Raw genomic sequence first — 26151 nt, 5'->3', positions numbered from 1 at the left:
CTTTAAAGTCTCACTGATTCACATGTGTAGTTTTAGACCCAAAGGCACGGTTAAATATGCAGTCTTTAACCTAGACTGCAAACTGTATACATATTTTCAAAAGTAAAGTTACTCACCTTGCCTGTAAGAGAGAGACAGAGGAATATAAATCTTCAGTGACCTGCCCATAAAACATGTATGTATGCAGCAGTAACACAGCCAGTTGCACACACAGTTATATACCCCAATGCTCATTAATACAGCCAGTAAGCAATCCATACAGCCAGTTACATACACATATAGAGACCTATAGAGCTACTAAGACAGCTAGTCATATATCATCATAGTCACTTACACAGCTACTGACACACCCAGAGAGGGACTGATATATGTATTTAGATATGAACTGAAGTAGCTATACTCCTAATCACCCATGCAGGCAAGAATCCCTAACAATATGTGTTGGGGCTGCTATGGTAGAAACTGTGATGGCAGTTTTACTGCTAGGTCGAGTTGACATCTAAAACTCCTTGCCAAGCTTTAAACTTCCATTGTACTACATATAAGTAACCCCTAATCAAGGGTGGACATAGGCCATAGGGAAGGGTGGTGTGTGCTTAAAAGGTAAGCAAACATTTATGATGTACAGATAAAAAGTAGAGAACAAAAAAAATTGAGGAAATGAAATGTATTACTATAATGTGATATACTATTTCAGCATAAGCAATGTGTACTCTTTTGTATGTGTAGTTTTATAAATATAATACTAACTTATACTTCTGTTCTTTATCTTTTTCAACAGTACTTGGAGTGGTACATCTTTAGATACACTCGTGCCCCATGAATATTTCTAAGACATACCCGTGAAGAGGGTCTTTTCACATAAATAACAATTCACATTCATTGCCACCACTTTCTTTTGCCTGGAGGGGAGGGCAAAAAACTCCCATGCAATTGACAGTCTTTTTTTCTGGTGTTGCTCGTCCAAACAACTGTTTTCAGCAGGGTGTGGCAACTGATCGTCACTGCCACAAATGCCATTGTATTGGAAAATGAAGGAACATGCAGCAAAGTGTAATTTAGAAAAGAAAGAGAAAGAGAGCAGGTGCTGAAATGAGAAAAGGTTTTTATTTTTACAATCTCTATGACTGTTTTTTCCCCACTGTTCACGGTTGAAACGTTATACACTACATTGATTATGATGCACATGTAAAAAAGTGAAATACCGTTACAGCATAGGAAATGTTTACTGTTTGGTCTATAGTATGAACCGATGCAATGCAGAAACTAACCTTTATGATGGAGTTTTTCAAAAAGTAATACTAACATATATATATGCTCTTTATGTTTTTAAACAGAGGAATGACACTGTCTATTGGATTAAAATATTTTCCTAAATACTTCTTTCTATGTTTTTAAACAAACTAACATAGTCAAGGTATACACCAGGTACAATGCCATAGAGCCACTGAGACATCCAAACACACACTGATAGAACCAGTCACTCACTCATTCAGCCATTCACAGACCGAATAACTCAACCAACACAGTCAATAACACACCAAGTCACTTATGAACACATGTACTATCACATGCACTAACTCACGCATACAGTCACTCATACATTCGCTGAGTTACCTATACAATCACCAAAATACCCAGTCACTCTCCCATGTAACTACTGATACACATAATCACTCACCCATACAGCAACAAACACATCCACTCACTCACCCAAGCAGTCACCCATATACCCACTCAGTTATCTACATAGTTACTAACACATCTGCTCACTTCCCATACAGCTAGTGACACAGACATTCTGTCTCTCATACAGCCACTCATGCACCTATTCACATATCTATATACCGACTCACACACCCACTCCCTCACTAATACAGCCACTCATGCACCCACTCACATGTCCATGCAAACACTTACACAGTCATTCAGAACCCAATTAGGTACTGTCACACCCACTCACTCACCCATATACCGACTCACTCAAATACTGATATACCTAATCACTCACCCATACAGCGACAAACACATCCACTCACTCACTGAAAGAGTCACTCATATACCCACTCAGTCACCTATATAGGTACTAACACAGCCGGTCACTTACCTACATAGCTAGTGACCCAGACATTCAGTCTCTCATTCAGGCACTGACGCACTTGTTAACTCACCCATACAGGCACTTACACACCCATTCACTTACCCATACAGCTACTACCATATGCACAGACTCACCCATACATCAATTCACATAACCATCCACTTATCTATCAACTCATTGACACACCCACTCACTCACCCATACAGTCACTACCACACCACTCACTCTCACCCACCTATACAGGTACTAACACAGCCACTCCCTCCCCTTTACAGCTACTTACACCCCCTCACACACCTATATAGTCACTAACATACCTGCTCACTTTCCTATACAGCTAATAGCACACACAGTTACTCAACCATACAGCCTGTTACACAACCACACACTCCCCTGCAGCGTCACTGACACATCCACTAACTAACCCATAACGCCACTCACTCACATACCCATACAGTCACTGACACAACCACTCATTCTCCCATACAGCTACTAACACACACACTCATTCACCCATACAGACACTCATGCACCTATTCATGCATTTGAACACCCACTCACACACCCACTCGCTCACTAATACAGTCACTCATGCACTCACATGTCCATGCAAACACTAACACAGCTATTCAGAACAGAAGCCATACAGGCACTGTCCCACCCACTCACTCACCCACCTACTGACTCACTCAAACACTTACACATCATCTTACACACGCATGCACCCACTTGCTCACTAACACAGGAACTAACTTACTCATACTTGTTCTTTTACATACATAGAGTTTATCTTTCTTAAACCAAGAAATGTGGTTCTAATGAGAAACTTTTTTTGTGATTTTTCAGAACTTTATTGAGTTTTTTTAAATATTTTGTGTTTGTTTGTTTTTACAAATAAAATGCAACTGAAAATTGTTTTAAAAGGAAAAAATGAAATCTGGGGAAACAAGTGTCATTCCTCAAAAGAAAATAAGACGTATGCACATTTGCAGCATCCAAGAGTGCAGCACCCTACAGTTACAATGTTTTTGTAGTCCAAACAAAAAGTGCCAATTCTTTGGAGTTCTGGTGAGTTCCTTCGGAACTGCTGCTGGACAGCAGGTGGTAGAGGGTCTCCAAGAGCAATTGGTGTTGCAGTTGAGGTATATGGATCCCCTGCATATGCTGCCACATGGCTCAGGTCTACTCCTCAGAGTGGTACGTCATCAGATGATGCAACATACTTGTTGTGCCACATAAAAACTTAACAGAAATGATGGTAAGCCGTAACAGGCCTGGTTAATCCAAAAAGCGTATAACTCTGCTCAGACATGGAATGAGTGTACACACATGATGGGAAACACATGGGAAGTGTCACCCAGAGAAAAGCGGATATACAGAAGTGCATATGAGAAAAGTAACATGCACGTAAGACCAATTACGAATGAATAAGGCTAAACCAGGGTATATCATTGTTTAACCCCCTGGTGTCAGTGTGCAACCTGAAGACCCAGCATTGTTCTTTTCTGCATAAGAACTGGGGCATATTGGTACAGGGCGGGGCAAGATGGCCGCGGACCGATTCACTGAGTGAGAGGCTGGTTTCTCTCTCCCCTCACTTGAAGGGATAGGGATATGCAGATGCAGAAGGAGAGTTTTCGAATCTTACATAGATGCTGATTAAGATAGGGAAATACGGAGCCACTACTGTGACCTTATTACAGTTGGAGCGGAGGATATACAATCGAGTGGCCTTGGTGGCACGGCTGCTAAAGTCCATCACCCTATATCTGAGGTCTGAGGTCGTGGCAGAAGGGTACAAGGAAACCGCTATTCGGAGAGCGCGAACAGAGAATGCCCTCGCAGATCACGACGAGAAAGCAGACTGCCAGAACCAAGAATTTAGACACAGACGCCGAGATGGACTCAGCCGCTAAGAAGAGGGAGCTGAGACGGAAGGAAAAGGAACGTGAGGCTGAAATCAAAGCCGAGCAGAGAGCAGAGCGCCGGGCGATGACAGCAGCAGCCAATGCAGGACGCGCTGAGAAGAAAGCGCTCAGAGTGGAGACAGCGGCAAAAGAAACAGCAGCGAAGGAGTCTACACCCAGAGCAGGAAGAGGGGGTCTAAGGCAGCCTACCTTGGCTGAATCTTTCGGCAGGGATGCATCAACGGATAGAAACAGGACCCCAATCCAAGCTGATGCGGAGGGCAACAGGACGCCACCGCCATGAGATCCAGTTCTCGGGGAGGCGGAGAAGGAGACGGCAGAGACAGAACAAGTCGGGCCAGTGCAAGCTCCGAGGGAAGCCGGGACTTGCGCGGGCGAACAAAGGTTGGAGGGCGTTACAGAGCCAGGCCCAGGAGCTCTGTTAAATGTGCCTGGTATCCAGTCTGGAATCGAGCCCGGTAAGGACATGCCCGATATTGCTGTCAATGTGGAGGAAAGGGAGGAGTGTGGAGGAGCAGGTCTGGAGGGGGGAAACCCGGCATTGGTGTTGGAGAGTCCGCTGTCAACACAGGGCAAGAACTCAAGTGACATAACTGGGGCGAGGGAACCTGAGGGTAGCATGATTGGACCTAATAATCAGAGTATCACTTTAAGCAACAGCGGTTCAGGAACAGGCCCACTAGGAGAGAACACTCCCACTAATAGTGAACCCCAGAACAATAATCTCGTTACTACCCCAGGGGTCACCCTCAGTCAAACCTTGGCAGCCGCAGCCAATCCACATGATGGCCATCCCTGTGTCATGCCCCAGGATGAGAAAGTAGATGACCAGAGGAAAGGTGAAGACAGCGCTACGGAAATCATAACGGGGAAGAATGTCTACGTCATTGCAAGTGGTTTAAACTTGGATAAAGGAGAGCAGAGCAAGACGCTTTCAAATAACAAAAGACTTGAGGGTGGGGGTAAGGCTTCGGCACTGGCAGGGGGCTCACTAGACCCAATGCCAAGGCTACTACCAGGGACTTCAGGAGATGACATTTTCTTTTCACTGAATGAGGAGACTGATGAAACAGACAAGGTAACGGACATGCATAAAAATAAGGGGGATCTGCTTGATTCTGAAACAACTGATCTAGATGCAAGTATAGAAGAGACGGAGGTGTCTACCTCAGAACAGGGATCCGAGACAGATACCGAGTCCGAGACTGGTCAGACCCGATCCTCTACAGACGATAGTGTTCAGAAACAAACAGTTGTAAGAAGGAAGCAACAGAACACTAGGAAAATGCAAAGTAGGCTTAGTCCGAGGCTCACCGAGAGGCCTAGTAAACTGGTGTGGGATTACTCGGCAACCTCGAGGATGTATCAGGATGAAGGGGGAGCTAGGTCTCGGCATAATGGTCCCTCAGGCTCTCAATCTCAATCTCAATTTCAAGGTCAGGGCCCCACCATGGAGATGCTTTATGCCACTCTCAGGCAAATGCAGGGAGAGGTGAGGGCTGAAGCTAAGAGAGCAAAACGGACAAGTAAGAAAATTGAGGGGTCATTGTGCAAAGTAAACAAGTTGTATGCAGAGATGGCTGGTAGAATGACAGAAGTGGAGGAGAGAACAGGCCAGTTGGAGGACGAGGTCTCACAGTGGAAAGAGTTTAAGATGGCGCAGGAAAAATTCAATGAGGACTTACAATGGAAGGCAGAGGATGTGGAAAATAGGCAGAGGAGGAACAACATAAGGTTTCTAGGGATTCCGGAGGGGGTAGAGGAGCAGAATCCCAGGGCCTATGTGGTTACGCTATTAAGAGAATCATTTCCAGAGATCACTACTTGGAACTGGGACATCGAGGTACAACGGGCGCATAGATTTCCGTTGACAATCAAGAAGTCCTATGGTGCCCCTCAGAATGAGAGACCAAGAGCTATGTTGGTATACATAGGGAACTTTCTGGCAAGACAAGAAATAATGGACAATGCTAGGCCACAAGATCGTCGGGCTTTTAAAGGAAACTCTTTCTTCGCCCGGCCGGATTTTTGCCACGCCACGGTGGAGAGGAGATGGAGATTGCGACAAATGATAGATCCATTCCAGAAAGCTGGATGTGAGGCATATCTCCTGTTCCCCGCAAGGCTGAAAGTAGTACTAGAGGGCCACACAAGAATGTTTTTCTCGGAAGTTAAAGCACAGAGCTTCCTGACTGAGTTAAAGGAGAAAAGAAGAAAATAGATAATTAAAAATAAATAAAAAGAGGGGGTCTTACGGCTGTAACTGAGACGGATTGAATATGGATTGAATAGGGCTAAAGAGAATCTAAAGAGGTGAAGGGCTATAACACTTGTATAGGCTTAGCAGGATTTAGTTTTGTGGGGTATACTGTTATGTTATGTTTAGCGTAAGGAGTGCAAGGAGTTCCTAGAGGGGATTGGGTGGAGCCTGGTGGGATTTCTTCTTTAAAAAGTACTTTTTTTTCTCTTTGCTGTCCTTTTTGCATTTGCATCTATTATATGGGCAGGGAGGGGGGGGACAGCTTCACTCAAGGGGATTGGGAACCAGTCATACATAGGTCAGGATTGACCTAGTTGCCTGTGGACAGGGCAGGGGGGAGGGGGGCGCCAGTGAGGGAGAGATACAATTGATGGTACAAGTAGTAAAGACGAAACAGGTAATACAGATGGTACAAGTAGTACAGCAAGCTCAGGTAGTACAGGCAGAAGGAGAAGAAGGAACAAATACATACAAAATACAGTGGGAAGAGTTGAAACAAGTGAACATGCATAATGATTCTAATATTCGCAAAGGAAATATAACAGGAGTAAGAGGATGTAGGGAAAGTTTGTATAGTCCTCCATGAGTGTGAGTGTAAAAACTATTACCATGAATGTGTGTGGGTTGAATGACAGATTAAAAAGACAGCGGTTGGCACTGCTGCTAAAAAATACTGGGGCGGATTTTGTTTGTCTACAAGAGACACATGTAGAAGGGAATAGGTTGTTTTTGCTGGAACAACTGGGCTTAAGGGTCTTAGCGCGTTCAAAACAAGGGGCGAGAATTAGAGGAGTGGCTGTATTAACCAAACACGCAGACATCAAAACGAGGAAGAAGTTTGAGGATGAGTGGGGGAGATGTGCCCTGATTGAGTGTTTTATAAGGGAGGAGTGGGTTACTATAGGTTCTGTTTACGGGTCGACCGAGGATGACCCAGAGTTGTTTCTTTTTTTGGATACCGAGTTACCATCCTGGGCGCCACGGGTTATCTTGGCAGGAGATTTTAATATCGACGGGCCAAGGGGCTAGATATAGATACTATAGGGCAATATCAGGGAAGAAAGAAGAGAGTGTGCAGGGCAATACAGAGCTTAGCAAGAAACAACGGAATGTACGATGTGTGTGGGGCCAAGAAACCGTCAGATCTCGGATATACATTATTTTCAGCGCCTCACCGCAAATGTGTCAGGCTAGATTATTTTTTTATTTCCCGGGTACTATTAAGCAATGGAGTAATTGAGAGGTTACCGCGTATACTATCAGACCATAACCCTTTAAAATTAACAATAGAAGGAGAAGGGTTCAAGAAGGTGGCGGGGTCATGGACGTTCGAAAGGGGCTTGTTGAAGGATGATGATTATATTACATATATGCATGAATTGATTAAACATTTCTGGGACATTAATAGAGGGAGTACCAACATCGGGAATGCTTGGGACGCATTTAAGGCCTGTGTCAGAGGGGAGACGCTTAGCTATTCCATTGCTAAATAGAGGAGGGAAAAAACAGAGAGAGATCGTCTGAACAACGCCCTGATTCTGGCAGAAACGCGCCTCGAGTTAGCTACCATAGATCAGCAGGGAATCACTGAACGACTATTAGAAGTAGCAGTAGCCAGGGCAGCGGCTCTGGAAGAGGTGGCGATCAAAGCCGCCAGACTTTACGATGTGCAGAGAGAAAGGAGTTATGAATTTAGTGAAATAATAGGACGTACGTTAGCTGCACGGACAAGACAAAGAGTAGCTAAAGGCAAAATCAAGGAAATTAAAGCTGGAACAGGCCAGATAATTACTGATGATAAGGGAATAGCGGAGGTATTCCGGGTTTACTACAGCATGTTATATAAGGAGGAGTTAGATCGAGACAGGGAGGAAATAGAGCTTTACCTAGAGAACATCCCGGGTAAAGCACTTAGTGAAGAGGATAGAGAGTATCTAGATAATGATATAAGTGATGAGGAGATAAACGATGCTATATTGGGGTTACCAAACGGGAAAGCAGCTGGACCCGACCAGATACCAGGAGAATTTTATAAAGTATACTTATCTTCAATATTCAAAGAAATAGCAAGTACCTTCAAAGGAGTACAGCAAGGGCAGGCGATTCCAGGTAGTTGGGCGGGAGCAGACATAGTAATTTTACTAAAAAAAGGGAAGGACCCAACAGAACCTGGTTCATATCGACCCATTACACTAATCAACGCTGACACACAAATATTCTCAAAAATACAGGCAGTCAGATTCGCCAGGGTAATCACCCAATTGGTGAGTGTCAATCAACACGGGTTTATACCTCACAGAGACACCACAACACATGTAAGGAAAATGATCACACTGTTCGATATCCAGGAAGGTGAAGGGAACCCAATGGCCACCCTGTTACTCGACGCTGAGAAAGCATTCGACAGGGTGGCATGGGAGTACTTATGGGCTGTTCTGAGAAGAGGGGGAGTGGGCGAAACGTTTATTAAAGTAATACAAGCTCTTTATACAAACCCAACAGCGTGTGTCAGGATAAATACAGGTCGTACGAAACCCTTCAACATCACCAGGGGCACAAGACAGGGGTGTCCCTGTTCACCATTGTTGTTCGCAATGTATATAGATCCATTGATACATAAATTAGAACAAAACGCACAAATTGAACCACTGATCACTAGGAGGGGAGATATAAAGGTTCTAGCATACGCAGACGATATAGCGGTTATTACACCCAACCCAATAGAGGCGATAAGGGAAATCGAATCAGAGGCGGAGCAGTTTGGGCGAATAGCTGGATATGCATTAAACAAAAGTAAGACGCAAATTATCAAAAATATACATACAGCCTGCACAGACACACGGGTGGTTAATGAAGGGAAATATTTAGGTATTACTATTACATCAGATTTAGGAAAATTGGTGGAAATCAATATCAACCCTATTATTACAAAAACGAAGAAAGACCTGGATAGAGTACATAATTTGCACATGACACTTGTTGGAAGGGTCAACTACGTGAAAATGAACCTGTTGCCCAAAATGCTATACCTGTTTAGAACAATCCCGCTGTTCTTTAGTTTGATCTGGTTTAAGAAATTAGAAAATATGATAAATCGTTTCATGTGGGCACAAGGGAAGACTAGAAGGGCACTGAAATATATGTCATTACCACACGACAAGGGCGGGTGGACTCTACCAGACCTTAGGATGTATTATTGGGCTGCGGCTTTGCAGCAAATGACCTGCTTGCTGGGAGGGACGGAAGGAGAGGGGGAACCACACACAGGGTCTTTAGAAGTGTATGGTCTAATTTTGGGAGATGAAACCAACAATGCTTTCTTAAGATACTCGGAGCCAAGCTACTTCAAGCGAACTAGGTTTAAGACACTAGAAGCTGCCGATAAAATCTGGAAGGCATTTAAGAAAAGCTTCGGTTTGGGGAGACTTCATGGACATACAAGACTAGCGGGGGACTTAACGTTACCTTCGGATATTTTTTCTGATGTAATTTTTAAAGAATGGGTTGGACAAGGTATTAGAAACATGGGAGACTTAATGGGGGAATCAGGGGTACGTCAATTCACGGAGCTCCAACAGGAATTCGGGGTCAGCAATAGGACTTTCTTCAAGTATTTACAAGTAAGAAGCTTTCTAGGTAATAAACGTGGTGGCCAGGCAGGATTTAAGGGGAACCCAATATTACAGATGATTGAAGCAGAGCGGCCATGTACAATTAAACGGCTGTACGCAGAATTGATAGAACATAGAGGGGATGATCTATTGAAACATGAGACTAAATGGATGGAGGCATTAGGAATTCCAGAGGGGACATTCTCAAAATCACTAATCTTAGGGCATGAGACCTTATGTTCGGCATCACTACAAGCACAACACTACAAAACTCTGTATAGACTTTACTACACCCCAGCTAGGATTGCCCAGTGGGGAGGAACACAGGGGGTAAGGTGCCCGAGATGTGATAGCTCGGAGGCGGACATAATTCATATGTTCGCAGGGTGCCCAATCCTTTCACCACTCATAAACGGTATTGAAATGTTCTGTGATAAATCTCTGGCCTTCAAAGTGAAACTGACACCTGATGTAATAATATTAGGCCTAGAGGATTGTAATGCACAACAACATACTGCAGGAGGCTTCATATTTGTGGCAATGGCCGTGCTACGTCTTTGCATAGCGGCTGCATGGAAAGACAAACTGGCTCCCCCATTCCAGCAGTGGCTGGCTAGGCTATTGCATATGCATAACCTTGAGAAGGCTATCTACGCGAGAAAGGGGAAAAAAAGGAGAGCATTTGGGCTACAGCTGTGGAAGCCGATTGCCGATTGGAAAGATAGGATGTTAAATGTATAAGGGGGTAATGTAAGGTAGCAGGCCCTGAAGAAGTGCATATCGGTCCCTTTCTTTTTCCTTGGTGGGCGGTCGGAGTTTTGGGTTTATGGACTGTTATATTTAATGTTAATGTTATGGCTAATGTTTCTTTCCTTCTTTCTCAAATGCCTAATGTCTTAGTTGGTATGTCCAATCAGGATTTCTTTTCTATTCTGTTATTTTATATCATATTTTGTAAGAAATGAAATTAATGTATTATGTACCATCTGTAAACGAGAAGTGATAGTCATTGTCTGGCGCGGGGAGGGGGGTAAAATTGTTGTAAAATGTTAATAAAAAAAAAACAAAAAAAAACTGGGGCATATTGGCAATGGGCTGAGTAATGTTAGGTTTGTCTAGAACAAGCCACGAAAACTCATTGGCATCAGTCTTGCTTCCAGAAAATGTTTTGAAAGCTTGTTAATCTGTTTTTTGCAGCGTATTGTACTCTTATGATCAAGCATGTGTGTCTTAACCTTTCCCGTGGTCATTCCCACATATCTAAGTCCACAGGGGTAGGGGATCAGATATATTAAGCCCTCTGATTTACAGGTGGTCTGTTGTCTCAACTCCCAGGGGCGACCCTTGCCTATATCTATGGAGGTAGTGTGTGAGGTCTGTGCACAGACACTTCAGTTCCCACAAGGGAAATGCCTTTTCACCGGTTGAAAGTTCCAGAGTGTGTTCTGGTGGGAAGACTGTTTTAACAGTGGTCTTGTGTGAACTAACCGGTTCCTGAGGTTGGCGCTGAATTTGAAGGCAAACATTGGTTTGGTTAGCCTACTTGCTACCTTTGTTCAGGATGTTCCAGTTCTTGTTTATGCATTTCTGTAGGAGACTTGACTTACTGCTGAAGGTGCTGACACAAATCAACAGCTTTGTGTTTTTTTGGCAGGATGTGTCTCTAGAAGAGCTTGACAATGATTATTTCTCCCTATTTTCATAGACTTGCTGATCAGCGAATGAGGGTATTGTCGGTGCAGTTGTGCCGAATCCTCAGAAATTGCCCAAAGGGCAAGTTCTCCTGTAAACATTTGGGGTGGTAGCTAAGGAACGAGAGCAGCGAGTTCTTGGGCATTGGCTTTTTGTACAGTTCTGTACTCAAACTGCCCTCGGTGGCGTAGATCAAAAGGTCCAAGAAAGGGAGTTTCTCTTTGTTGAATTCACAGGTGAACTTCAGGAATTTATTGCAAGAATTGAGCCAGTTATAGATAAGCTCATAATCTTCCACAGTACTTCGCCGTATCACAAGGATATCGTCAATGTAAAGTTTCCATAAACAGATGTTTGAGTGGAACGGTTATTAGACGTCAAGATGGTTTCTGATTCTATCGAGCGGACGTAAAAATTCACCAAACATGGGGTGAATGTACTGCCCACTGAAGGGCCAGAGGTCTGTAGGTACAGTGTTTCCACAAATTGAAAGAAATGTTCTTTAATAGCCAGAGTGGCGCATGTCATAATGAATGACACAGGAGTGATGGTATCCAATTCTGTGTCACTGAGTAATGTCTCCGCTGAAAATAGTGTTTGATCCTGTGGTATATAGGTATACAGTGACTCTATGTCAAACAAGACAAGAAAATCAGTATCTTCATTGAAGTCCGATCCTTCCAGTACACATCCGGGTTAATTAACCCATGGGTAGATAAAAGTGGTAGATATTGTTGCACCTTGCCACCCACTGTAGATAGTTTTTGTTTATTCACTCGGTCCTGAAGAATCGCCACTGATCACTCTGTTACTCTTTGAGGCGAAAAACATGTTGACCATCTGGGGTTTGAGCGAGATTTTTGTCACATTATAACAAGATATTCACCCCCCCCCCCTATTCCTTTTAACAATCAATCAATCAATCAATCAGGTCATTTGTAGAGCGCACTACTCACCCGTAGGGTCTCAAGGCGCTGGGAGGGGGGGGGGGTGCCGCTACTGCTCGAACAGCCAGGTCTTGAGCTTCTTCCTGAAGGAGAGGTGGTCTTGGGTCAGGCGCAGGTTGGTCGGAAGTGAGTTCCAGGTCTTGGCGGCCAGGTAGGAGAAGGATCTTCCTCCTGTTGTCGCTCTTCGGATGCGGGGGACGGCGGCGAGGGCGTGGTTGGTTGATCTGAGGAGGCGCTTGGGAGTGTAGAAGTTGATCCGGTTGTTGAGGTAGCTCGGGCCTTGGTCGTGTAGGGCTTTGTGTGCGTGGGTGAGGAGCCGGAAGGTGATTCTCTTGTTGACCGGGAGCCAGTGCAGATCTCTCAGGTGTCCGGAGATGTGGCTGCGTCGGGGGATGTCGAGGATGAGTCTCGCCGAGGCGTTCTGGATCCGCTGGAGTCTCTTCTGGAGTTTGGCAGTGGTTCCGGCGTAGAGGGCGTTGCCGTAGTCCAGTCGGCTGGTGACGAGGGCTTGGGTGACCGTCTTCCTCGTCTCGGTGGGGATCCACCGGAAGATCTTACGTAGCATGCGCAGGATGTTGAAGCATGACGAGGAGACGGCGTTGACTTGTCTGGTCATGGAGAGGGAGGAGTCCAGGATGAAGCCCAGGTTGCGTGCGTGGTCCGTCGGTTTGGGTGCGGTGCCCAGGGCGGGGGGCCACCAGGAGTCGTCCCAGGCGGAGGGCGTGGAGCCCAGGATGAGGACCTCCGTCTTGTCTGAGTTCAGTTTCAGGCGGCTGGTCGTCATCCATTCGGCTACGTCTCTCATCCCTTCGTGCAGGTTGGCTCTGGCGGTGTCGGGGTCGTTGGTCAGGGAGAGGATCAGCTGGGTGTCGTCAGCGTAGGAGATGATGTTGAGGTTGTGTTGGCGTGCGATGGCCGCGAGGGGGCTCATGTAGACGTTGAAGAGGGTGGGGCTCAGTGAGGATCCTTGAGGGACGCCGCAGATGACTTTGGTGGCCTCTGACTTGTACGGTGGTAGGCGGACTCTTTGTGTTCTTCCGTCGAGGAAGGAGGTGATCCATTCCAGTGCCTTCTCCTGGATTCCGATGTTGCTGAGGCGCTGTACTAGGGTGCGGTGGCAGACAGTGTCGAAAGCCGCGGAGAGGTCCAGGAGGATGAGGGCCGCTGTTTCTCCGTTGTCCATCAGAGTTCGAAGGTCGTCGGTGGCGGCGATGAGGGCGGTCTCGGTGCTGTGGTTCGCTCGGAAGCCGGACTGTGAGGGGTCGAGGGATCCATTCGTCTCGAGGAAGGCGGCCAGCTGTTTGTTGACGGTCTTCTCGATGACTTTGGCCGGGAACGGGAGGAGCGAGATGGGACGGTAGTTCTTGAGGTCGGTGGGGTCTGCTGTAGGTTTCTTGAGGAGAGCGCTGAGTTCGGCGTGCTTCCAGCTCTCAGGGAAGGTGGCGGAGTCGAAGGAGGTGTTGATGATGTCCCGCAGGTGGGGTGCGAGGACAGCGTCGGCTTTGTTGAAGACGTGGTGAGGGCAGGGGTCAGTCGGAGATCCGGAATGGATGGAGTTCATGGTGCGGATGGTGTCTTCGGTGCTGATCGGGGTCCAGGTGCGGAGGGTGGTGGTGGGTGGCGTCGTTGCGGTTGTGGCTTGCGTTGGTTGGTTGTTGAAGCTGTTGTGTATGTCCGTGATCTTGTTGTGGAAGTAGGACGCGAGGGAGTTGCAGAGTTCTTGCGATGGGGTGATGTCGTTGTTTCCGGCGTTGGGGTTGGAGAGCTCTTTCACGATGTTGAAGAGTTCCTTGCAGTTGTGTGCGTTGTTGTCCAGCCGGTCCTTGTATGCATTTTTCTTGGTGGCGCGGATCAGTTGGTGGTGTTTCCGGGTGGCGAGCTTGAGGGTGGTCATGTTGTCCGTCGTTGGTTCCCTTCTCCAGGCTTTCTCGAGGGCTCGACAGTTCTTCTTGGAGCTCTTGAGTTCGTCGGTGAACCATGGTGTTTTTCTGCTGCAGGATCTGCTGGGTGGGGTTCTCAGAGGGGCGAGTTCGTCCGCGCAGTCGTTGATCCATTTTGTGAGGTTGTCGGCGGGACCCATCTATCTATACTAATATTATAAAGAGAGAGCCCAAACCTTTGAGGCGGGTAATCTCAGGAACCACAGCACCAATCACAACACCCAATTCAGCATTGGAAAGGGCAGTTGCAGCAGAAGGACATAGGCTATACAGATGCCCACCATATACATTTGAAAGGTAAAAGAACCTTACCAGCAAAGTTGTCCCTTGTGGGCGTGGGTGGGGCGCGGCATGAGGACAAAAAAAAAGCATTCCTTAAACGTGTGCGTTGTGCTGGGGGCGTGAACAAGGCCAATGGGCGCAGCAATTGCAATTGCGCGGCAGCAAGGGGTGTGGCCAATGGGCGCGACAACCGGCAACAATCGCGCGGCACATCCCAAAAAAAAAAGCATGCCTTGAGGGCGTGTGGAAAACAAACATGTGCGTTGGGCCGGGGGCATGGCCAAGGCCAATGGGTGCGGCAATTGCGCGGGAGCAAGGGGCGTGGCCAATGCGCGCTGCAATTGCCGGGGCTTAGGCGGGGGCAGACGCGACTGATCTTGCCTGCGGGGGCAATAACTGCACAGTATCCTGCGTGCTGTCAGCCACTCAACTCTCTGCATAAAGGACAGTGCCTGCGGGGACACTAACTGCAGCGTCTCCTGCGCGCTGTCACACAATCAACTCTCTGCACAAACGAATTGACACCAGGCGCACAACTTCAACCAGGGCTGGAGCCGGGCTCAGGCGGCGGATGACGCAACTAAGCGCGCCTGCTGGGACACTAACCTTTGAACTGAATGCACTTTCCCACACGTGCAGCGTCTTCAGAACGCGCTGTCACTCACTCAACTCTCTGCATTAACGACTTTACACCACAAGCACAACATCAAACAAAACTGGAGCCGGGCCTCAAGCGAGGGATGACGCGATTCAGCGTGCCTGCCGGGACACGAAATTTACAACTGCATGCACTTTCACACACGCTTACCTACGGAAGTGTAGTACATACACACTAGAGACATCTGCTAATACTTCTTACTCCGAGGTACACACAGTTTTTGCACACACATGCCTAACTATTGTGACACTTCATGTTAAAAATGTTCTCTACCGCGAGATTTTAAAATACATTTCCCTTGCCTATTACGCACATTCTATTTCATACCCGGACAACGTCGGGACGGGCTGCTAGTTGTTAATAAAGGGTGAAATCCACAATCCCAAATATTTAATTTTATGAGGGTTCCAGGAAAAAGTGGATTAAGAAAAATCTTGTCAAACATAAAATGTTAACAGGAAATATTTCACATTAATCTATAACCACAAAGATGGGAGAAGGAAACAACTTCTGCCAGGAAAGCTAGGAGAGAGAATTCAGGTTTAGGCAAGAATAGGATGATATCGTCAGCATTGACTCACAATTTAAAGTGATTATTTCCATTTTGGAAACCAAGTATATTAGAGTTTTGTCTAATCTTTGCAAGAAAAGGTTCTAATTCAAGAATACAAAGAAGTGGGGAAAGGGGACATCTTTGTCTTACACCTCTTTGTAAAGAAAAGAGAAGGGTAAATTAGACCATTTGCAAAATGAAGGCTGTTGGAGCAGTGTATAACAAAGATATAAAAGGAATACCATTGAGCTAAAACCAAACCAGGAAAGTATATGAAAAATAAATGTCCAATCAATACGATCAATTTATTGAATTTACGTAGTATATTGAAGTACACCCTAGTATTATCAGAAATATATCTGTCTTTGATGAAACCTGACTGTTCCTTACCAATAAGAAGAGAAAAAAAGGGGTCTAAAAGAAGGGCAAGAATTTTAGAAAATATTTTATCATTAGGATTTGTTGAGTACAATTTTGGCCTATTGTTTTTAAAAAAGTGTCAGTCTTGTCCGTCTTTTCAGAATGAGGCAACTAAGTACCACCTTAAAGGTACCACTGGATGCGTTGGAAGAGATAACATGAGTGGATAGATCATGAAGTTTTGGAAGAAGAAGTTTGAAAAAAGGTAAATAAGATTCAATTGGAGAGCCATCTGGTCTAGGAGCTTTTCCTGTTTTAATCAATCTCATTGCTTGAAAGATATCTTTAAGGGAGACATCTTCTTCCAATAAGGAGAAGTATTTCTCGAATAGAGAATAGATATTGTAGTATGGCATCTCGATCCGGAATATATTCAGAGGTATAAAGAGTAGTATAACATGTTTTAAATACTTCTAAAAATTCTGCATCTTTAACAACAGGAATGGAATTTGCTTTTAGAATGGATTCCATTTTAGGTTGCTCTTTCTCAATTTTAAGGTATGTAGAAAGTAATTTACCGGATTTACTTCTCTTTCTTTAGGTTATTGAGAAGAGTAGTAGAATTGGTGGTAGTATAAAGAGTTTCCTAATATTTAATGCATTTCATGACATCAGGCACTTTATAAAAGTTAAATTTTTATTTCTTGGAGACATAGTAGATAAAAAAAATCCATAGCTGACTCTTTGAACGAATATCATACAACATGAGAAGGGAGACTGGAGGATGAATTAAGGGGAACAAATCCAGATGTAATAGGCTCTAGTGTGGAGGTAAAACCTGGGTGTAGTTACAAGGAGGTATTAAAATGACATCTTCTATTACCAGCAACAAGAGGGAGCAATCCTGCATCTAATGTTACTGGAGCATGGTCTGAGATACATTTAGAGCCAATATCTGCATGCACAATGTGTTGTTTTAATGGTTAAGAGACAAACAAAAAATCAATTTGAGATTGGGATAGGGGCATATTAGAGGAAACCATGTATTCTCATTGTAGTGGATTAAAATCTCAAGGGGTTATCAAGAGATCGTTGGGCAATACTCGTAGTGAATTGATGACTAATGGCAAATGGGATAAAATTTGTCTTAGAGCTGGGATCTATGTAATGATCTATAACTAAATTGCAGTCTCCACCAAATATGACCTACTCTGTGGATATAGATATTAGTTTATCAGAAATAGCAGGCCAAAACTCATTATCAGTTTTAGTAGGTGCATATACTTTAAACAGAGACACAGAAACATTGTTAATCCAAACATGAATAATCACACATCTTCCCTCATCATCTGACTCATGTGAGAGGAGAGTAACATGAAGCTTTTTGCGGCAAAGAATAGTAAATCCATTTCTTTTCCCAGAACTAGGAGAAGAAAAAATATTTCCATTGACGTTTAAATTTAGGAATTTCAGAAGCAACCACATCAGATTCTTGTAAAAATGCCATGTTTGCCTTAAGTTTTGCTAAATGGGTGTATAGTCTTTCCCTTTTAGTTGAAGAACCCAAACCTTTACCAATTCAAGAGATAATGCATAACGTCAATTAATAAAGGATCATAAGTCTTAAATGCAAATTATAGTTACTATGATAAATTGAAACTACAATATGACATGAAAAAATACTCTCTGAAAAGAAAGGTAATAAATAAATAGTAGATGCAATAAAGATATAGAAAGGAACATGACACAGGAAAGGGAAAGCGATAGAGAAAGAAAAATAAGAAAGAGAAAGAAAAGGAGAAAGATATAGAGATAGCATCCATCCGAAGCCACCAACATCATCTGTGGCGTCCCCCAGGGCTCATCCCTCAGCCCGACGCTGTTCAACATCTACATGGCCCCCCTCGCAAAGTGGCCCGCCAACACGACCTCAACATCATCTCCTACGCTGACGACACCCAGCTCATCCTCTCCCTCACCAAGGACCCAAACGCCACCAAAACCAACCTCCACGAAGGAATGTCACCGACTGGATGAGGAGCAGCCGTCTGAAACTAAACTCGGACAAGACGGAGGTACTCATCCTCGGACCCACCCCCTCAGCCTGGGACGACTCCTGCTGGCCGACCACACTGGGAACAGCACCAACACCCACTGACCACGCACGTAATCTAGGATTCATCCTCGACTCCTCCCTCTCCATGGCTAAGCAGGTCAATGCCATCTCCTCCTCCTGCTACAACACCCTCTGCATGCTCCACAGGACCCCCCACCTGAGAGACTTACACTGGCTCCCCGTCGACAAGAGGATCACCTTCAAGCTCCTCACCCACGCACACAAAGCACTCCACAACGCCGGACCAGCCTACCTTAACAGCAGACTCAACTTCTACACCCCCACCCACCAGTTCTGCTCAGCCAGCCTCGCCCTCGCCGCTGTCCCCCGCATCCAACGAATGACCTCCAGCGGCAGATCCTTCTCCTACCTCGCCGCCAAGACCTGGAACACCCTCCCTACCCACATAAGGCAGACCCAAGACCTACTCGCCTTCAGAAGATTCCTCAAGACCTGGCTCTTCGAGCAGTAGCAGCACCTCTCCCCCCAGCACCTTGAGACGCTCACTGGCAAGTAGCACGCTCTACAAGTACTCTGATCAATTGACTGATTGATCCATATAGAGAATAAACGAAATTACATACTGAAAACGCAAACATAAATCAAGGGTTGTAAAGCCACAATGGGAAGATGACATAACTGACTCGAACTACAGGACAGGTTGGAAAGGTGGGCAGCTCATCCAAAAGGACCTGGAACAAATGCTGACCAGATAAGAATACATTGAATAATAAGAAACCAAGAGCCAGTTATGAGATGTGTTAACAGAACAGTGCACAATTTTTATAAAGAATAATCAAGTAGTAGTTAGTCTTGCAACTTCCATTTCTTCTTCTCTGCAATTGTCTGAAAAGTGTTGTAATAGAGCAGGATCATCGTTGGTTGTAGTCTTATTGCTGTAGGTTACTTTAAAATGAGAAGGATGGAAGAGTCCGGATCTGGCATTGAAATTCCATTGAGCTGGTGGCTTATCAAGAAATGTCTTTCTTTTATCTGCTGTAACTTTGGCACAGTCTTGAGAAAAGAAAAATGCAGACCTATGCCATGAAAGCTGACCATTTAGTTTAGCTGCTTGTGAGACGTTCAATAAATCAGTGTGCTCCTGAAAGTAGAGAATGACACCTCTTGTTTTTTTTTAGTTTGGATGCAGTACATGGACTGTACCCTGGTCTGTGTGCTCACTGAATATTCAATACTGATGCTTCTGGAAGACCCGGAGCTTTCAGTAGAAGTGATTGATATAAGGAGATAGGGTTGGATTCTTCTAAACCCTCTGCTAAACCATAAATGCACAAATTATTACATGTTCTGAAGATCCTCCACTTGTTTTTTATGATGAGATATTTCCATTTGTAAAGAAGGAAATTGTTGAGCAATAAATTGAAGTGACTCCATGTTTTGTTTCTTTTGTGTAACTTTATTGTCAATGGTGGACCATTTGTCATCCAGATTTTGCATGCTTCTGTTTCTTTCACATATAGTTTGAGAGTTCTTATTTCTTCTACACGAAGCTCCATAGATATTGGTGGAGAAGATTTAGCAGGTGAAGGGGGATCTTTTTAACACTTTTGTCTGATGAGAAGTATGTTTGGTCTCTGAAAGCAGAATATTTGATGCTGCTGCTCCAGAAGAATGTGAGTCATCCATGTCTTCCTGTAGTATAGAAAATGGGTTGAAATCCAACAAAATGGGACAGTTAGTTTGTGGTGTTGAAGTTGTAGAATTGTATTCAAAAGACCTTGTTTTCCCCAAAAACACAAATGGCAGGGTACAATAATTTTATACATTATTAAGAAGTTAATATTACGCAGGTATTGACACTCAAAGAGGAACTGCAGTATGAAAGGCAGGGTGTTAGGGGAAACAAAGAAGAACATTTCAGAGTCTCCCAACACCACTTGCATGGAAAATGTGTTTCTATGTGTAGAGAGAATTTTGGTTAGATAAGTAAATACAAGACATTGTCAATGATAGTCAGCACTGCAAAGTTCAGAGAAGAAGTAGTTCCATGGATGGTGAGGAAATGCTGAATAAATTATGCATATCTGTCTGGAAGGACTTGTTATCTCCACTATATTCATTAGATTAGATATTCCTTCTGAGATGATAGCACTTGTAGTGCTGGCACTGTTTTTTGAAGAGTCATGTTGCATAGATAAGAACTGCCCCCAAAATAATCCAGAAGTAATATTGCAGGATTCATGGCATTGCCCGTAGCGTGCTATGCACTTCTGCCTGAGGAGCTTAAATGCGGGCATAATCAAAATGGCGGGCCCAATTTCTGTGAGAAAAATGTGTAAGCCAAAAGTTAAAAAACAATGTATTTCCCTCTTACAGTAGGAGACTGAGGTCATTTTCATGCTCAGGGGACATTCATGCACCAAATAGGGCCATTTTATAAGGTGCAGGAGTGCTTCATCCGAAAAGAGGTTAACGGCCCTCCTAAACATGCGCTGTCATCGGCGTGAAGGCACTCTCCCCACCAACTGGCATCTTGATAATGCAAATGAATCAAAACTACTGAACTGATTCACAGATACTAGAATTATAACCACAATAGGATCTATTCTGAGTGAATGTCTTTTGCAAGCCTTGCTGTAGCACAAGGTGTAAATCCAAATGGGAACAAAATAGAAACATTCTTTACTCTACTGATTTAATTGTATATACCTGAAACATGACATACCAAAACTTAGCTGAATGTTCTAATTCTGTGTCAAAATTTCATGCAGATTAATTGTTTGTAATGTGTAGTTGTTCTATGAAGCTTCGTACAGTTTTTTCTTGTCTTGTTTGTGATTGCGATTTGCTTTGGATTTTTTTGTGTAGTGAGATTGTTATATTGTCATGTTTTGTTCTGTGGTATATGTTGTCTTCTGTTGCTCCTGCGGTATCCTGTTCTTGAGATTTATATGCCCCTAATTACCATTATTGAGGGATTAGTGGTTTTATGGCCTTCTTAAGTCTAGGCTGATCATGAATCGTGGCTAAGCTCCACACTAGTAATAGTAAAATAAACACTTTTCACTCAATGCATATGCAGAAATCAAACACGTATGTGGTGTGTTGGAGTAACATGGTGGTCGAACTTTGCACAGCCTACTGTCAAATATGCACATCTGTCTTTCCTTAAAATAATCAAAATAATAATATCTCTAGTGTGTGTACTCGTCCCACTTGCATCAGTGTGAATTCATCCAGTCTTCTCAGCGACCTACAAACATAATTAAGCTCGATATGCACTAGGTGCAGATTTTGGTCTGAGGACCTTATGATGTCTCTTGTATCAAAAATGTCCAGCTCCTGAAAGCCAATGCGATTCTAAGCTCAAGCTCAAATTTGAGTATCAGCCGCATCTTTTCCCCAGTCTGCAATATATCTCAAAAAGCTTTGAAGTGTTTTTCAGGTCGAGCCTTGTAAGTTTTCCAGACCTTTGGATGATTACAGAAGGAAAGCCAATAATGTACGAGTTGTAAAGCAGAGCAAGTGGAAAACGTGAAGCTCTTCACTTCTCTGGAGTAAAACATTCTTTCTATATTCCTGCAAATCCTATTTGTGGAACTTTTGAACTTAGCTATGAAGCATGTTATTTTTGTAACGTCACCAAGAGAGTATCGCTGACTCCAGAAAAGACTTAGACTCATTGTACAAAGTTGTGTGGAAGGTCCTGCATACTATTCAAATGAACAGTTCAATTTAAAGTAAACATTAACAAGCTGTTCCTCGTGTTTTTACCTCACAACACTTGAGATGGTGCTGTGAATCTTAAATTGTGAGATGTGGTAGGTTTATATCCATTATCATGTATGATTCTAGTTTTGGATGTAGGATAGTGTGATATAGAATGAATATAGTAGAACATAGTCTGTTAAAAAGCACACCTTATGCTTTTTTATTCAAGATACCTTCTCTTTCTCCATTCCATAATCTAGGACAGCTTTCAGCGGAATGCATTACCCATTATTAATCATTACATGGTGTCTGATAAAAGGGTTAGACAGTATAAGTCAGTGCGCTCATTTTTTCTTACAGATCTTCTTCCCCGCTGTCCCTTTACCAACACCCTTCCCCCACTTGGCTAATAGTCTGAGCCATAACAGTATTCAGACTTGGAGCTGCCTGGAGGTGGACCCTTCCAGCATTGAGCAAGCTCCAAGAAAACATGTCCTTGACATGGAGATACTAACACATACTCACTCACCTATACAGTCACTGACACAAGCACACACTCACCCATACAGCCACTTTCACAATCCCTCACTCACACATACAGTCACATACATACTTCTACACTTATCTATACTGACTTTAACATACATAGTTGCTTACCAATATACCACTGACACATTCATTCACTCCCTGACACACCTATACACACACTCAGTTGTTTATATAGCCCCTCACTTACACACTCACTAACCCATACAGCCATTGACTCACCCACTCACTCATCCATGCAGGCAGTCATGCAGCCTCTCACCTAGCCACACAGATACTCATACACTCCTACAGGTACTCAGAAACCCAATAAATCACCCATACAGCCACTCACATACCCACTCACCAACCCTTGCAGTCACATAGACACCAGTTGGCAGTCTGATACTGACATTCGCAAAACCTAGTCACTCACCCATACAATCACTGACACACATATTATAACTCACTTATACAGTCAGTCACGCACCCACTAAATCATCCATATAGGCACTCATACACCTACTGATTCCTCAATACACCTTGGTGTAAATATATATTTACACTCATAAACTTTTTAGAAACACTCACAGTCACTGAATGATGTCACCAGTGAGGTCATTTGAGATGCCATCAGTGATGTCATCAGTGATGTCACTGACCACGTCATGAGTGATGTAATATGTGAGATCATAAGCAATACATTGCGGGGGCGTGAGTTATAGTGAGTTCAGCTAACTATAACTGCTGAATTTCTCAGATTTCTAAGGTTTCAAATTATTTTTCCAAACTATAACGTTCATGTAACCTATGTTTTTATTATTGAATTTTTAAGGTTTTTAAATAGTTTTTTCTATCTAAAATGGCTATATAAGGTGTATTTTTATAAGCTTGTATTTTCTTCAGTGGATTAATAAGCGTTGTTTTTTTTTCCTTTACATTTTTTATATGTGCAACGCCATTGTGATTTCTGCTGACACATCGCGAAAGCAGAAAACAAAGCAGACATTCAAGGACCACATCCAAAAATAATATGTAAAAATATCCATTCTGAAAAATGCACTACACATATTACTATATATATTCTTATTATTATCCCAAAGCATGTTTATACTCATATTTTTATACTAAATTTCTTTAAAAACCATGTTTCAAAATTATTTTCCATATTCGTGATTATTTGGGACGTCTCGATGACGCGGTTAACCGCAACTATCACACCGTTTTCATAAAGGGAAAACACATATATGCATCCATATTACAGTATTTTACACACTAGGAGTTTATGACTGTACACTTTTCTAGTGTATTTGTAGAACAACCATCTCTAAAACCTATTCCCTGTTATCGCGGTGAGGCCGGACTTCACAAGGACGTTGGTCCTTGTGATCCCTGCGGTTACGCAGTGAAGGCAGAATGCAGAAGCAGTAACTCAATAACTACCACCACATAAAAAAATATAACTATATAATTAATTCTAACCATCACAGTACATTGCTCACTATAAATAAATCTATCAAATTATTTATCAAAATCTCAATATCTCCATAACAATGCGTATTATTGATTTCATGATATATTTCTTTATATTCCCACCAATATTCACGACGTTGTCGATAGTCACAATGTCCTCACGATGGTACATGGGGGTGCTCTCGCAGTCACAGTAGCGTCATGAATATCGAGAGCGATTCAAAAAATCTATTTTGGACACATAACTTGTGTCACTAATGCCCCCATTTCTTAAACATGGGGTCAGAGTACCTCTACTCTGACCCTTATGTGGGCTTTCAGACAAATTTTCAGCCCCAGGAACCATTCCTGATAGAAAAAAATGACAGCTGCAAATTTCTGTTCAGGTTGCTTCCAGTCAATCAGAGCATTCCCATTGGCGCGTACATTCGCAACTACTCGCGAAACTGTTGCAAAATATCCGTGGTCAGACATCACTATAAATTTCATCTTAAAATTCTCAAAAACTACTGAACAGATTTACGCCAAATAGACAAAAGGCACTTCCTTGAACGAACTTCTACCTTGCTGCCAAATTTGGAGTAAGTTCATTCAGCGGTTCGGGCTGTAGGTGTGGTTAAAGGTTCCTATGGGAATTAGCATTACAATTGCACCCTTATTTCGCACCCCAAATTATCAGTCCCCACCCACTGCATAGATCACCCCCAACTTTCCATGACAACCAGAATCTACCTCAAAACTTTTTCTGGAAAAATTTCATGAAGATTGGTCAAAGGATGCCAAAGTCAAAAAATGCTTTTACTATGGAAACATGGTCCTAACTGTAACTACCCCAATATATATATATATATATATATAATGGAATCCTCTCTGCACGGCAACCACGTCTTCACTCACGCACGCCGGCAAACAGGACACGGACCCAAAATTCGTGCTTCGGATTTTATTTACCCAAGAGTCAGAGACGCGTTTCGCAGCGCGAACGCCGCTTGTTCACTTGACAGTTTGTTTGAACTCGGGAAGCAGTTTTAAAGTGGCAGTGCATTGATTGAGTGAATCACGTGAGTTACTTTCACTATGGGCATGGAAAAAATACTCTTTACACTTGCCGTATATACATTGTTAAACAACTGTTAAATCACACTGTTAAATACATAATTAATCATGATAAAATACGCATGTAATTATACAAATAAATATATGGTCAGTCTTAACTAGATACATAAATATCAGTAAAATAAATTTTGTACCATTTTTAAACATACTGTAACCATTTTGGAGATACATATATATATATTCTTCCACACTTCCGTTCCTCCAAATGAAAACAGACAGCACACCAAGGTCGTGTTCGTGAAAAGGATTTATTGGCAGACCCCCTGCCCCCTCCGACAGACGCGTTTCGCCTTTCGGCTTCGTCAGTGTCGATACTGACGAATAAACAATCAAAGCCTAGCCCAATTCCTTGTTAGCGTTGTATTTTAATTATTTCATATAGCAAAAAACGCCTGACGTGTTTCAGAGCAGCCACTCCTTGGTCACGGGTCAAGTACAATTTGTATTCACCTATTACATATAGTGCACATGAATCATCAAAAATGAAAGTAGGACTACTATATCACATCACAAGCTTCGAAAAATGGCATCCATTTTGAAGTGGTGACTTCATATGCATAGAATGTTTCAAGCTTTAGTATCATTGGATGTTAACAACATATTGAGTGAATTCATAACCGATTAGTGTAAAAATCGCCATTTTCATACTGCTGTCACACATATTTTCACTTTACAATAATGAAAAACTTGATAAATGCTTAAAAAGGTTTATGTCAATTTTGGTTGGTATAAGCCCACTTGGGAACTGGGCTTCGACATTTTTTATCTATGTATATCAAAGAAGATAGGTGCACTCAACGAAGAAGCACTCTGAGACGGGATGTTTCCTTTCTTAAGCAACAGCACAAAACATAAACTTACATTGGATTCCATGCAGCCTAAAACATTTCGGTCTCAACAGTCCTTGATCACAGGCC

Source organism: Lissotriton helveticus, chromosome 9, assembly GCF_964261635.1.
Source record: "Lissotriton helveticus chromosome 9, aLisHel1.1, whole genome shotgun sequence".
NCBI lineage: Eukaryota > Metazoa > Chordata > Amphibia > Caudata > Salamandridae > Lissotriton > Lissotriton helveticus.
The sequence above is the reverse complement of the archived record's forward strand: the minus strand, read 5'-3'. Positions refer to the sequence as shown.